Source organism: Hyla sarda, unplaced genomic scaffold (assembly GCF_029499605.1).
Source record: "Hyla sarda isolate aHylSar1 unplaced genomic scaffold, aHylSar1.hap1 scaffold_950, whole genome shotgun sequence".
Classification (NCBI taxonomy): domain Eukaryota; kingdom Metazoa; phylum Chordata; class Amphibia; order Anura; family Hylidae; genus Hyla; species Hyla sarda.
The window spans coordinates 60,001-72,500 of record NW_026610980.1 but is presented as its reverse complement, the minus strand read 5'-3'; the positions used below and the strand labels follow the sequence as shown (position 1 = coordinate 72,500).

Genomic DNA, 12,500 nt, shown 5'->3' with positions numbered 1-12,500 from the left:
CTCATGCCTCAAAGAAACCCAGAGCACTCACATCCCCCCGGGAGCCATAATGCCAGAAATATGGGTTATCCAGGATTAGAAAATAAAGTTAAATTGCCTTTTTCTTCCAGAAACAGTGCCAGCTCTGGCTAGTATAGAGTGGATTTCCTGATTGGTTAACCTCTGTGAATATCCCTGGCTTTTGCAGCTCGGTGCAGATTATGGTGTACGCTGCTCTGTGCCTATGTTTCAGATCTAGGGAAGGATTAAGGCAAGACAGCAAGGGTCAGTTTTGTAGTTCTTCCTGTTCACCCTATTCATCACAGAGTACATCTGATCCCTGGGGATCCCTCCTCAAGGATTGTATTCCAGATTGTCCGTGCAACATCTTAGCAGGTGGTAATACAGCGCCCATACTGAGAGAGGGACGAGAGGTTCTCCTGCATTGAAAGGGGAAGCGCTGATTAGTTAGCTGGCGCCAGGTACCTGCCTCAACCAATCCATATTCTGGGCATGTAACGTGAGCTGAAAGAGCAAGTAAAAGCAAAAGCTACTCAATGGCAATGGTTGGATTCGCACCCACACCCCCGAAGAGACTGGAGCCTTAATTCAGCGCCTTAGACCGCTCGGCCACGCTACCACATGGTGTTGCAGCTTTCCGACCCTACCTGGGGACATAGACCTAAGTAAAGGGCAAAACAAGCATAGCTTCCCCTTCGGGAATTCGGAGCCTGGTTACCTGCATGACAGGCAGGAATACTCACAACTATACTAACGAGGAACAACCTATGCCTGCTGCTCCATGGTAATGTCCTTAAAGGGTCAGCGTTTAATAGTTCTGAAGGGAGAATTAATCGCTTTAGCTCAGCGCTAGGGATCAAAGGTGTAATCTCGTTATACCTCTGGAAACAGCAAAAAGTGCCTAACGGCAGCGGTGGGATTCGAACCCACGCCTCCAAAGAGACTGGAGCCTAAATCCAGCGCCTTAGACCGCTCGGCCACGCTACCACACACAACTGCTACTTTTCAACCCTACCTGAGGACGCAGACCTAAGTAAGGGGCGAAATAATCATAGCCACCCCATCTGGGAACCGTACCCCGGTTTTCTGGAGATCTGGAGGAAGAATTAAAAGTTTTAGTGTGGCAGGTGAAGGTACTTAATGGTTCCATGGTGTAATGGTTAGCACTCTGGACTCTGAATCCAGTGATCCGAGTTCAAATCTCGGTGGGACCTTTCTTTACTTTCCTCTCATTACTCAGTACTGTATTAAAATTATTTAACCTTCTTCCAGATGTGAGCTTTTCAAATCCATAAATGCTGCTTCCATACCTTTGTGTTCTGTCGCCCCAAGGTGCAATTAGTTGAGAACTTGGATGAAAACTCATGCCTCAAAGAAACCCAGAGCACTCACATCCCCCCGGGAGCCATAATGCCAGAAATATGGGTTATCCAGGATTAGAAAATAAAGTTAAATTGCCTCTTTCTTCCAGAAACAGTGCCAGCTCTGGCTAGTATAGAGTGGATTTCCTGATTGGTTAACCTCTGTGAATATCCCTGGCTTTTGCAGCTCGGTGCAGATTATGGTGTACGCTGCTCTGTGCCTATGTTTCAGATCTAGGGAAGGATTAAGGCAAGACAGCAAGGGTCAGTTTTGTAGTTCTTCCTGTTCACCCTATTCATCACAGAGTACATCTGATCCCTGGGGATCCCTCCTCAAGGATTGTATTCCAGATTGTCCGCGCAACATCTTAGCAGGTGGTAATACAGCGCCCATACTGAGAGAGGGACGAGAGGTTCTCCTGCATTGAAAGGGGAAGCGCTGATTAGTTAGCTGGCGCCAGGTACCTGCCTCAACCAATCCATATTCTGGGCATGTAACGTGAGCTGAAAGAGCAAGTAAAAGCAAAAGCTACTCAATGGCAACGGTTGGATTCGCACCCACAACCCCGAAGAGACTGGAGCCTTAATTCAGCGCCTTAGACCGCTCGGCCACGCTACCACATGGTGTTGCAGCTTTCCGACCCTACCTGGGAACATAGACCTAAGTAAAGGGCAAAACAAGCATAGCTTCCCCTTTGGGAATTCGGAGCCTGGTTACCTGCATGACAGGCAGGAATACTCACAACTATACTAACGAGGAACAACCTATGCCTGCTACTCCATGGTAATGTCCTTAAAGGGTCAGCGTTTAATAGTTCTGAAGGGAGAATTAATCGCTTTAGCTCAGAGCTAGGGATCAAAGTTGTAATCTCGTTATACCTCTGGAAACAGCAAAAAGTGCCTAATGGCAGCGGTGGGATTCGACCCCACGCCTCCAAAGAGACTGGAGCCTAAATCCAGCGCCTTACACCGCTCGGCCACGCTACCACACACAACTGCTGCTTTTCAACCCTACCTGAGGACGCAGACCTAAGTAAGGGGCGAAATAATCATAGCCACCCCATCTGGGAACCGTACCCCGGTTTTCTGGAGATCTGGAGGAAGAATTAAAAGTTTTAGTGTGGCAGGTGAAGGTACTTAATGGTTCCATGGTGTAATGGTTAGCACTCTGGACTCTGAATCCAGTGATCCGAGTTCAAATCTCGGTGGGACCTTTCTTTACTTTCCTCTCATTACTCAGTACTGTATTAAAATTATTTAACCTTCTTCCAGATGTGAGCTTTTCAAATCCATAAATGCTGCTTCCATACCTTTGTGTTCTGTCGCCCCAAGGTGCAATTAGTTGAGAACTTGGATGAAAACTCATGCCTCAAAGAAACCCAGAGCACTCACATCCCCCCGGGAGCCATAATGCCAGAAATATGGGTTATCCAGGATTAGAAAATAAAGTTAAATTGCCTCTTTCTTCCAGAAACAGTGCCAGCTCTGGCTAGTATAGAGTGGATTTCCTGATTGGTTAACCTCTGTGAATATCCCTGGCTTTTGCAGCTCGGTGCAGATTATGGTGTACGCTGCTCTGTGCCTATGTTTCAGATCTAGGGAAGGATTAAGGCAAGACAGCAAGGGTCAGTTTTGTAGTTCTTCCTGTTCACCCTATTCATCACAGAGTACATCTGATCCCTGGGGATCCCTCCTCAAGGATTGTATTCCAGATTGTCCGTGCAACATCTTAGCAGGTGGTAATACAGCGCCCATACTGAGAGAGGGACGAGAGGTTCTCGTGCATTGAAAGGGGAAGCGCTGATTAGTTAACTGGCGCCAGGTACCTGCCTCAACCAATCCATATTCTGGGCATGTAACGTGAGCTGAAAGAGCAAGTAAAAGCAAAAGCTACTCAATGGCAACGGTGGGATTCGAACCCACGCCCCCGAAGAGACTGGAGCCTTAATTCAGCGCCTTAGACCTCTCGGCCACGCTACCACGCTACCACATGGTGTTGCAGCTTTCCGACCCTACCTGGGGACATAGACCTAAGTAAAGGGCGAAACAAGCATAGCTTCCCCTTCGGGAATTCGGAGCCTGGTTACCTGCATGACAGGCAGGAATACTCACAACTATACTAACGAGGAACAACCTATGCCTGCTGCTCCATGGTAATGTCCTTAAAGGGTCAGCGTTTAATAGTTCTGAAGGGAGAATTAATCGCTTTAGCTCAGCGCTAGGGATCAAAGGTGTAATCTCGTTATACCTCTGGAAACAGCAAAAAGTGCCTAATGGCAGCGGTGGGATTCGAACCCACGCCTCCAAAGAGACTGGAGCCTAAATCCAGCGCCTTAGACCGCTCGGCCACGCTACCACACACAACTGCTGCTTTTCAACCCTACCTGAGGACGCAGACCTAAGTAAGGGGCGAAATAATCATAGCCACCCCATCTGGGAACCGTACCCCGGTTTTCTGGAGATCTGGAGGAAGAATTAAAAGTTTTAGTGTGGCAGGTGAAGGTACTTAATGGTTCCATGGTGTAATGGTTAGCACTCTGGACTCTGAATCCAGTGATCCGAGTTCAAATCTCGGTGGGACCTTTCTTTACTTTCCTCTCATTACTCAGTACTGTATTAAAATTATTTAACCTTCTTCCAGATGTGAGCTTTTCAAATCCATAAATGCTGCTTCCATACCTTTGTGTTCTGTCGCCCCAAGGTGCAATTAGTTGAGAACTTGGATGAAAACTCATGCCTCAAAGAAACCCAGAGCACTCACATCCCCCCGGGAGCCATAATGCCAGAAATATGGGTTATCCAGGATTAGAAAATAAAGTTAAATTGCCTTTTTCTTCCAGAAACAGTGCCAGCTCTGGCTAGTATAGAGTGGATTTCCTGATTGGTTAACCTCTGTGAATATCCCTGGCTTTTGCAGCTCGGTGCAGATTATGGTGTACGCTGCTCTGTGCCTATGTTTCAGATCTAGGGAAGGATTAAGGCAAGACAGCAAGGGTCAGTTTTGTAGTTCTTCCTGTTCACCCTATTCATCACAGAGTACATCTGATCCCTGGGGATCCCTCCTCAAGGATTGTATTCCAGATTGTCCGTGCAACATCTTAGCAGGTGGTAATACAGCGCCCATACTGAGAGAGGGACGAGAGGTTCTCCTGCATTGAAAGGGGAAGCGCTGATTAGTTAGCTGGCGCCAGGTACCTGCCTCAACCAATCCATATTCTGGGCATGTAACGTGAGCTGAAAGAGCAAGTAAAAGCAAAAGCTACTCAATGGCAATGGTTGGATTCGCACCCACACCCCCGAAGAGACTGGAGCCTTAATTCAGCGCCTTAGACCGCTCGGCCACGCTACCACATGGTGTTGCAGCTTTCCGACCCTACCTGGGGACATAGACCTAAGTAAAGGGCAAAACAAGCATAGCTTCCCCTTCGGGAATTCGGAGCCTGGTTACCTGCATGACAGGCAGGAATACTCACAACTATACTAACGAGGAACAACCTATGCCTGCTGCTCCATGGTAATGTCCTTAAAGGGTCAGCGTTTAATAGTTCTGAAGGGAGAATTAATCGCTTTAGCTCAGCGCTAGGGATCAAAGGTGTAATCTCGTTATACCTCTGGAAACAGCAAAAAGTGCCTAACGGCAGCGGTGGGATTCGAACCCACGCCTCCAAAGAGACTGGAGCCTAAATCCAGCGCCTTAGACCGCTCGGCCACGCTACCACACACAACTGCTACTTTTCAACCCTACCTGAGGACGCAGACCTAAGTAAGGGGCGAAATAATCATAGCCACCCCATCTGGGAACCGTACCCCGGTTTTCTGGAGATCTGGAGGAAGAATTAAAAGTTTTAGTGTGGCAGGTGAAGGTACTTAATGGTTCCATGGTGTAATGGTTAGCACTCTGGACTCTGAATCCAGTGATCCGAGTTCAAATCTCGGTGGGACCTTTCTTTACTTTCCTCTCATTACTCAGTACTGTATTAAAATTATTTAACCTTCTTCCAGATGTGAGCTTTTCAAATCCATAAATGCTGCTTCCATACCTTTGTGTTCTGTCGCCCCAAGGTGCAATTAGTTGAGAACTTGGATGAAAACTCATGCCTCAAAGAAACCCAGAGCACTCACATCCCCCCGGGAGCCATAATGCCAGAAATATGGGTTATCCAGGATTAGAAAATAAAGTTAAATTGCCTCTTTCTTCCAGAAACAGTGCCAGCTCTGGCTAGTATAGAGTGGATTTCCTGATTGGTTAACCTCTGTGAATATCCCTGGCTTTTGCAGCTCGGTGCAGATTATGGTGTACGCTGCTCTGTGCCTATGTTTCAGATCTAGGGAAGGATTAAGGCAAGACAGCAAGGGTCAGTTTTGTAGTTCTTCCTGTTCACCCTATTCATCACAGAGTACATCTGATCCCTGGGGATCCCTCCTCAAGGATTGTATTCCAGATTGTCCGCGCAACATCTTAGCAGGTGGTAATACAGCGCCCATACTGAGAGAGGGACGAGAGGTTCTCCTGCATTGAAAGGGGAAGCGCTGATTAGTTAGCTGGCGCCAGGTACCTGCCTCAACCAATCCATATTCTGGGCATGTAACGTGAGCTGAAAGAGCAAGTAAAAGCAAAAGCTACTCAATGGCAACGGTTGGATTCGCACCCACAACCCCGAAGAGACTGGAGCCTTAATTCAGCGCCTTAGACCGCTCGGCCACGCTACCACATGGTGTTGCAGCTTTCCGACCCTACCTGGGAACATAGACCTAAGTAAAGGGCAAAACAAGCATAGCTTCCCCTTTGGGAATTCGGAGCCTGGTTACCTGCATGACAGGCAGGAATACTCACAACTATACTAACGAGGAACAACCTATGCCTGCTACTCCATGGTAATGTCCTTAAAGGGTCAGCGTTTAATAGTTCTGAAGGGAGAATTAATCGCTTTAGCTCAGAGCTAGGGATCAAAGTTGTAATCTCGTTATACCTCTGGAAACAGCAAAAAGTGCCTAATGGCAGCGGTGGGATTCGACCCCACGCCTCCAAAGAGACTGGAGCCTAAATCCAGCGCCTTACACCGCTCGGCCACGCTACCACACACAACTGCTGCTTTTCAACCCTACCTGAGGACGCAGACCTAAGTAAGGGGCGAAATAATCATAGCCACCCCATCTGGGAACCGTACCCCGGTTTTCTGGAGATCTGGAGGAAGAATTAAAAGTTTTAGTGTGGCAGGTGAAGGTACTTAATGGTTCCATGGTGTAATGGTTAGCACTCTGGACTCTGAATCCAGTGATCCGAGTTCAAATCTCGGTGGGACCTTTCTTTACTTTCCTCTCATTACTCAGTACTGTATTAAAATTATTTAACCTTCTTCCAGATGTGAGCTTTTCAAATCCATAAATGCTGCTTCCATACCTTTGTGTTCTGTCGCCCCAAGGTGCAATTAGTTGAGAACTTGGATGAAAACTCATGCCTCAAAGAAACCCAGAGCACTCACATCCCCCCGGGAGCCATAATGCCAGAAATATGGGTTATCCAGGATTAGAAAATAAAGTTAAATTGCCTCTTTCTTCCAGAAACAGTGCCAGCTCTGGCTAGTATAGAGTGGATTTCCTGATTGGTTAACCTCTGTGAATATCCCTGGCTTTTGCAGCTCGGTGCAGATTATGGTGTACGCTGCTCTGTGCCTATGTTTCAGATCTAGGGAAGGATTAAGGCAAGACAGCAAGGGTCAGTTTTGTAGTTCTTCCTGTTCACCCTATTCATCACAGAGTACATCTGATCCCTGGGGATCCCTCCTCAAGGATTGTATTCCAGATTGTCCGTGCAACATCTTAGCAGGTGGTAATACAGCGCCCATACTGAGAGAGGGACGAGAGGTTCTCGTGCATTGAAAGGGGAAGCGCTGATTAGTTAACTGGCGCCAGGTACCTGCCTCAACCAATCCATATTCTGGGCATGTAACGTGAGCTGAAAGAGCAAGTAAAAGCAAAAGCTACTCAATGGCAACGGTGGGATTCGAACCCACGCCCCCGAAGAGACTGGAGCCTTAATTCAGCGCCTTAGACCTCTCGGCCACGCTACCACGCTACCACATGGTGTTGCAGCTTTCCGACCCTACCTGGGGACATAGACCTAAGTAAAGGGCGAAACAAGCATAGCTTCCCCTTCGGGAATTCGGAGCCTGGTTACCTGCATGACAGGCAGGAATACTCACAACTATACTAACGAGGAACAACCTATGCCTGCTGCTCCATGGTAATGTCCTTAAAGGGTCAGCGTTTAATAGTTCTGAAGGGAGAATTAATCGCTTTAGCTCAGCGCTAGGGATCAAAGGTGTAATCTCGTTATACCTCTGGAAACAGCAAAAAGTGCCTAATGGCAGCGGTGGGATTCGAACCCACGCCTCCAAAGAGACTGGAGCCTAAATCCAGCGCCTTAGACCGCTCGGCCACGCTACCACACACAACTGCTGCTTTTCAACCCTACCTGAGGACGCAGACCTAAGTAAGGGGCGAAATAATCATAGCCACCCCATCTGGGAACCGTACCCCGGTTTTCTGGAGATCTGGAGGAAGAATTAAAAGTTTTAGTGTGGCAGGTGAAGGTACTTAATGGTTCCATGGTGTAATGGTTAGCACTCTGGACTCTGAATCCAGTGATCCGAGTTCAAATCTCGGTGGGACCTTTCTTTACTTTCCTCTCATTACTCAGTACTGTATTAAAATTATTTAACCTTCTTCCAGATGTGAGCTTTTCAAATCCATAAATGCTGCTTCCATACCTTTGTGTTCTGTCGCCCCAAGGTGCAATTAGTTGAGAACTTGGATGAAAACTCATGCCTCAAAGAAACCCAGAGCACTCACATCCCCCCGGGAGCCATAATGCCAGAAATATGGGTTATCCAGGATTAGAAAATAAAGTTAAATTGCCTTTTTCTTCCAGAAACAGTGCCAGCTCTGGCTAGTATAGAGTGGATTTCCTGATTGGTTAACCTCTGTGAATATCCCTGGCTTTTGCAGCTCGGTGCAGATTATGGTGTACGCTGCTCTATGCCTATGTTTCAGATCTAGGGAAGGATTAAGGCAAGACAGCAAGGGTCAGTTTTGTAGTTCTTCCTGTTCACCCTATTCATCACAGAGTACATCTGATCCCTGGGGATCCCTCCTCAAGGATTGTATTCCAGATTGTCCGCGCAACATCTTAGCAGGTGGTAATACAGCGCCCATACTGAGAGAGGGACGAGAGGTTCTCCTGCATTGAAAGGGGAAGTGCTGATTAGTTAGCTGGCGCCAGGTACCTGCCTCAACCAATCGATATTCTGGGCATGTAACGTGAGCTGAAAGAGCAAGTAAAAGCAAAAGCTACTCAATGGCAACGGTGGGATTCGAACCCACGCCCCCGAAGAGACTGGAGCCTTAATCCAGCGCCTTAGACCGCTCGGCCACGCTACCACATGGTGTTGCAGCTTTCCGACCCTACCTGGGGACACAGACCTAAGTAAAGGGCAAAACAAGCATAGCTTCCCCTTCGGGAATTCGGAGCCTGGTCACCTGCATGACAGGCAGGAATACTCACAACTATACTAACGAGGAACAACCTATGCCTGCTGCTCCATGGTAATGTCCTTAAAGGGTCAGCGTTTAATAGTTCTGAAGGGAGAATTAATCGCTTTAGCTCAGCGCTAGGGATCAAAGGTGTAATCTCGTTATACCTCTGGAAACAGCAAAAAGTGCCTAATGGCAGCGGTGGGATTCGAACCCACGCCTCCAAAGAGACTGGAGCCTAAATCCAGCGCCTTAGACCGCTCGGCCACGCTACCACACACAACTGCTGCTTTTCAACCCTACCTGAGGACGCAGACCTAAGTAAGGGGCGAAATAATCATAGCCACCCCATCTGGGAACCGTACCCCGGTTTTCTGGAGATCTGGAGGAAGAATTAAAAGTTTTAGTGTGGCAGGTGAAGGTACTTAATGGTTCCATGGTGTAATGGTTAGCACTCTGGACTCTGAATCCAGTGATCCGAGTTCAAATCTCGGTGGGACCTTTCTTTACTTTCCTCTCATTACTCAGTACTGTATTAAAATTATTTAACCTTCTTCCAGATGTGAGCTTTTCAAATCCATAAATGCTGCTTCCATACCTTTGTGTTCTGTCGCCCCAAGGTGCAATTAGTTGAGAACTTGGATGAAAACTCATGCCTCAAAGAAACCCAGAGCACTCACATCCCCCCGGGAGCCATAATGCCAGAAATATGGGTTATCCAGGATTAGAAAATAAAGTTAAATTGCCTCTTTCTTCCAGAAACAGTGCCAGCTCTGGCTAGTATAGAGTGGATTTCCTGATTGGTTAACCTCTGTGAATATCCCTGGCTTTTGCAGCTCGGTGCAGATTATGGTGTACGCTGCTCTGTGCCTATGTTTCAGATCTAGGGAAGGATTAAGGCAAGACAGCAAGGGTCAGTTTTGTAGTTCTTCCTGTTCACCCTATTCATCACAGAGTACATCTGATCCCTGGGGATCCCTCCTCAAGGATTGTATTCCAGATTGTCCGCGCAACATCTTAGCAGGTGGTAATACAGCGCCCATACTGAGAGAGGGACGAGAGGTTCTCCTGCATTGAAAGGGGAAGCGCTGATTAGTTAGCTGGCGCCAGGTACCTGCCTCAACCAATCCATATTCTGGGCATGTAACGTGAGCTGAAAGAGCAAGTAAAAGCAAAAGCTACTCAATGGCAACGGTGGGATTCGAACCCACGCCCCCGAAGAGACTGGAGCCTTAATCCAGCGCCTTAGACCGCTCGGCCACGCTACCACAAGGTGTTGCAGCTTTCCGACCCTACCTGGGGACACAGACCTAAGTAAAGGGCGAAACAAGCATAGCTTCCCCTTCGGGAATTCGGAGCCTGGTCACCTGCATGACAGGCAGGAATACTCACAACTATACTAACGAGGAACAACCTATGCCTGCTGCTCCATGGTAATGTCCTTAAAGGGTCAGCGTTTAATAGTTCTGAAGGGAGAATTAATCGCTTTAGCTCAGCGCTAGGGATCAAAGGTGTAATCTCGTTATACCTCTGGAAACAGCAAAAAGTGCCTAATGGCAGCGGTGGGATTCGAACCCACGCCTCCAAAGAGACTGGAGCCTAAATCCAGCGCCTTAGACCGCTCGGCCACGCTACCACACACAACTGCTGCTTTTCAACCCTACCTGAGGACGCAGACCTAAGAAAGGGGCGAAATAATCATAGCCACCCCATCTGGGAACCGTACCCCGGTTTTCTGGAGATCTGGAGGAAGAATTAAAAGTTTTAGTGTGGCAGGTGAAGGTACTTAATGGTTCCATGGTGTAATGGTTAGCACTCTGGGCTCTGAATCCAGTGATCCGAGTTCAAATCTCGGTGGGACCTTTCTTTACTTTCCTCTCATTACTCAGTACTGTATTAAAATTATTTAACCTTCTTCCAGATGTGAGCTTTTCAAATCCATAAATGCTGCTTCCATACCTTTGTGTTCTGTCGCCCCAAGGTGCAATTAGTTGAGAACTTGGATGAAAACTCATGCCTCAAAGAAACCCAGAGCACTCACATCCCCCCGGGAGCCATAATGCCAGAAATATGGGTTATCCAGGATTAGAAAATAAAGTTAAATTGCCTCTTTCTTCCAGAAACAGTGCCAGCTCTGGCTAGTATAGAGTGGATTTCCTGATTGGTTAACCTCTGTGAATATCCCTGGCTTTTGCAGCTCGGTGCAGATTATGGTGTACGCTGCTCTGTGCCTATGTTTCAGATCTAGGGAAGGATTAAGGCAAGACAGCAAGGGTCAGTTTTGTAGTTCTTCCTGTTCACCCTATTCATCACAGAGTACATCTGATCCCTGGGGATCCCTCCTCAAGGATTGTATTCCAGATTGTCCGCGCAACATCTTAGCAGGTGGTAATACAGCGCCCATACTGAGAGAGGGACGAGAGGTTCTCCTGCATTGAAAGGGGAAGCGCTGATTAGTTAGCTGGCGCCAGGTACCTGCCTCAACCAATCGATATTCTGGGCATGTAACGTGAGCTGAAAGAGCAAGTAAAAGCAAAAGCAACTCAATGGCAACGGTTGGATTCGCACCCACAACCACGAAGAGACTGGAGCCTTAATTCAGCGCCTTAGACCGCTCGGCCACGCTACCACATGGTGTTGCAGCTTTCCGACCCTACCTGGGGACATAGACCTAAGTAAAGGGCAAAACAAGCATAGCTTCCCCTTCGGGAATTCGGAGCCTGGTTACCTGCATGACAGGCAGGAATACTCACAACTATACTAACGAGGAACAACCTATGCCTGCTGCTCCATGGTAATGTCCTTAAAGGGTCAGCGTTTAATAGTTCTGAAGGGAGAATTAATCGCTTTAGCTCAGAGCTAGGGATCAAAGGTGTAATCTCGTTATACCTCTGGAAACAGCAAAAAGTGCCTAATGGCAGCGGTGGGATTCGACCCCACGCCTCCAAAGAGACTGGAGCCTAAATCCAGCGCCTTAGACCGCTCGGCCACGCTACCACACACAACTGCTGCTTTTCAACCCTACCTGAGGACGCAGACCTAAGTAAGGGGCGAAATAATCATAGCCACCCCATCTGGGAACCGTACCCCGGTTTTCTGGAGATCTGGAGGAAGAATTAAAAGTTTTAGTGTGGCAGGTGAAGGTACTTAATGGTTCCATGGTGTAATGGTTAGCACTCTGGACTCTGAATCCAGTGATCCGAGTTTAAATCTCGGTGGGACCTTTCTTTACTTTCCTCTCATTACTCAGTACTGTATTAAAATTATTTAACCTTCTTCCAGATGTGAGCTTTTCAAATCCATAAATGCTGCTTCCATACCTTTGTGTTCTGTCGCCCCAAGGTGCAATTAGTTGAGAACTTGGATGAAAACTCATGCCTCAAAGAAACCCAGAGCACTCACATCCCCCCGGGAGCCATAATGCCAGAAATATGGGTTATCCAGGATTAGAAAAAAAGTTAAATTGCCTTTTTCTTCCAGAAACAGTGCCAGCTCTGGCTAGTATAGAGTGGATTTCCTGATTGGTTAACCTCTGTGAATATCCCTGGCTTTTGCAGCTCGGTGCAGATTATGGTGTACGCTGCTCTGTGCCTATGTTTCAGATCT

General features: G+C 47.6%; 22 non-coding genes across 22 annotated transcripts; 9 read left to right on the top strand and 13 right to left on the bottom strand.

Moving 5' to 3' along the window:
* Positions 1-905: 905 nt before the first annotated feature.
* Positions 906-987, bottom strand: TRNAL-UAG (transfer RNA leucine (anticodon UAG)). Its single transcript has one exon. It is a non-coding gene; the product is annotated as a tRNA-Leu (tRNA).
* Positions 988-1,142: 155 nt separating this feature from the next.
* Positions 1,143-1,214, top strand: TRNAQ-CUG (transfer RNA glutamine (anticodon CUG)). Its single transcript has one exon. It is a non-coding gene; the product is annotated as a tRNA-Gln (tRNA).
* Positions 1,215-2,266: 1,052 nt separating this feature from the next.
* TRNAL-UAG (transfer RNA leucine (anticodon UAG)) lies at positions 2,267-2,348 on the bottom strand. The gene has a single exon. It is a non-coding gene; the product is annotated as a tRNA-Leu (tRNA).
* A 155-nt stretch (positions 2,349-2,503) lies between these two features.
* Positions 2,504-2,575, top strand: TRNAQ-CUG (transfer RNA glutamine (anticodon CUG)). The gene has a single exon. It is a non-coding gene; the product is annotated as a tRNA-Gln (tRNA).
* A 684-nt stretch (positions 2,576-3,259) lies between these two features.
* TRNAL-AAG (transfer RNA leucine (anticodon AAG)) lies at positions 3,260-3,341 on the bottom strand. The gene has a single exon. It is a non-coding gene; the product is annotated as a tRNA-Leu (tRNA).
* A 294-nt stretch (positions 3,342-3,635) lies between these two features.
* On the bottom strand, positions 3,636-3,717 carry TRNAL-UAG (transfer RNA leucine (anticodon UAG)). Its single transcript has one exon. It is a non-coding gene; the product is annotated as a tRNA-Leu (tRNA).
* Positions 3,718-3,872: 155 nt separating this feature from the next.
* TRNAQ-CUG (transfer RNA glutamine (anticodon CUG)) lies at positions 3,873-3,944 on the top strand. The gene has a single exon. It is a non-coding gene; the product is annotated as a tRNA-Gln (tRNA).
* A 1,052-nt stretch (positions 3,945-4,996) lies between these two features.
* Positions 4,997-5,078, bottom strand: TRNAL-UAG (transfer RNA leucine (anticodon UAG)). Its single transcript has one exon. It is a non-coding gene; the product is annotated as a tRNA-Leu (tRNA).
* A 155-nt stretch (positions 5,079-5,233) lies between these two features.
* TRNAQ-CUG (transfer RNA glutamine (anticodon CUG)) lies at positions 5,234-5,305 on the top strand. The gene has a single exon. It is a non-coding gene; the product is annotated as a tRNA-Gln (tRNA).
* A 1,052-nt stretch (positions 5,306-6,357) lies between these two features.
* TRNAL-UAG (transfer RNA leucine (anticodon UAG)) lies at positions 6,358-6,439 on the bottom strand. Its single transcript has one exon. It is a non-coding gene; the product is annotated as a tRNA-Leu (tRNA).
* A 155-nt stretch (positions 6,440-6,594) lies between these two features.
* Positions 6,595-6,666, top strand: TRNAQ-CUG (transfer RNA glutamine (anticodon CUG)). Its single transcript has one exon. It is a non-coding gene; the product is annotated as a tRNA-Gln (tRNA).
* A 684-nt stretch (positions 6,667-7,350) lies between these two features.
* TRNAL-AAG (transfer RNA leucine (anticodon AAG)) lies at positions 7,351-7,432 on the bottom strand. The gene has a single exon. It is a non-coding gene; the product is annotated as a tRNA-Leu (tRNA).
* Positions 7,433-7,726: 294 nt separating this feature from the next.
* Positions 7,727-7,808, bottom strand: TRNAL-UAG (transfer RNA leucine (anticodon UAG)). Its single transcript has one exon. It is a non-coding gene; the product is annotated as a tRNA-Leu (tRNA).
* Positions 7,809-7,963: 155 nt separating this feature from the next.
* On the top strand, positions 7,964-8,035 carry TRNAQ-CUG (transfer RNA glutamine (anticodon CUG)). The gene has a single exon. It is a non-coding gene; the product is annotated as a tRNA-Gln (tRNA).
* A 684-nt stretch (positions 8,036-8,719) lies between these two features.
* On the bottom strand, positions 8,720-8,801 carry TRNAL-AAG (transfer RNA leucine (anticodon AAG)). The gene has a single exon. It is a non-coding gene; the product is annotated as a tRNA-Leu (tRNA).
* Positions 8,802-9,087: 286 nt separating this feature from the next.
* TRNAL-UAG (transfer RNA leucine (anticodon UAG)) lies at positions 9,088-9,169 on the bottom strand. Its single transcript has one exon. It is a non-coding gene; the product is annotated as a tRNA-Leu (tRNA).
* Positions 9,170-9,324: 155 nt separating this feature from the next.
* TRNAQ-CUG (transfer RNA glutamine (anticodon CUG)) lies at positions 9,325-9,396 on the top strand. Its single transcript has one exon. It is a non-coding gene; the product is annotated as a tRNA-Gln (tRNA).
* A 684-nt stretch (positions 9,397-10,080) lies between these two features.
* TRNAL-AAG (transfer RNA leucine (anticodon AAG)) lies at positions 10,081-10,162 on the bottom strand. The gene has a single exon. It is a non-coding gene; the product is annotated as a tRNA-Leu (tRNA).
* Positions 10,163-10,448: 286 nt separating this feature from the next.
* On the bottom strand, positions 10,449-10,530 carry TRNAL-UAG (transfer RNA leucine (anticodon UAG)). The gene has a single exon. It is a non-coding gene; the product is annotated as a tRNA-Leu (tRNA).
* Positions 10,531-10,685: 155 nt separating this feature from the next.
* TRNAQ-CUG (transfer RNA glutamine (anticodon CUG)) lies at positions 10,686-10,757 on the top strand. Its single transcript has one exon. It is a non-coding gene; the product is annotated as a tRNA-Gln (tRNA).
* A 1,052-nt stretch (positions 10,758-11,809) lies between these two features.
* On the bottom strand, positions 11,810-11,891 carry TRNAL-UAG (transfer RNA leucine (anticodon UAG)). Its single transcript has one exon. It is a non-coding gene; the product is annotated as a tRNA-Leu (tRNA).
* Positions 11,892-12,046: 155 nt separating this feature from the next.
* TRNAQ-CUG (transfer RNA glutamine (anticodon CUG)) lies at positions 12,047-12,118 on the top strand. The gene has a single exon. It is a non-coding gene; the product is annotated as a tRNA-Gln (tRNA).
* The last annotated feature ends 382 nt before the right edge of the window (positions 12,119-12,500 follow it).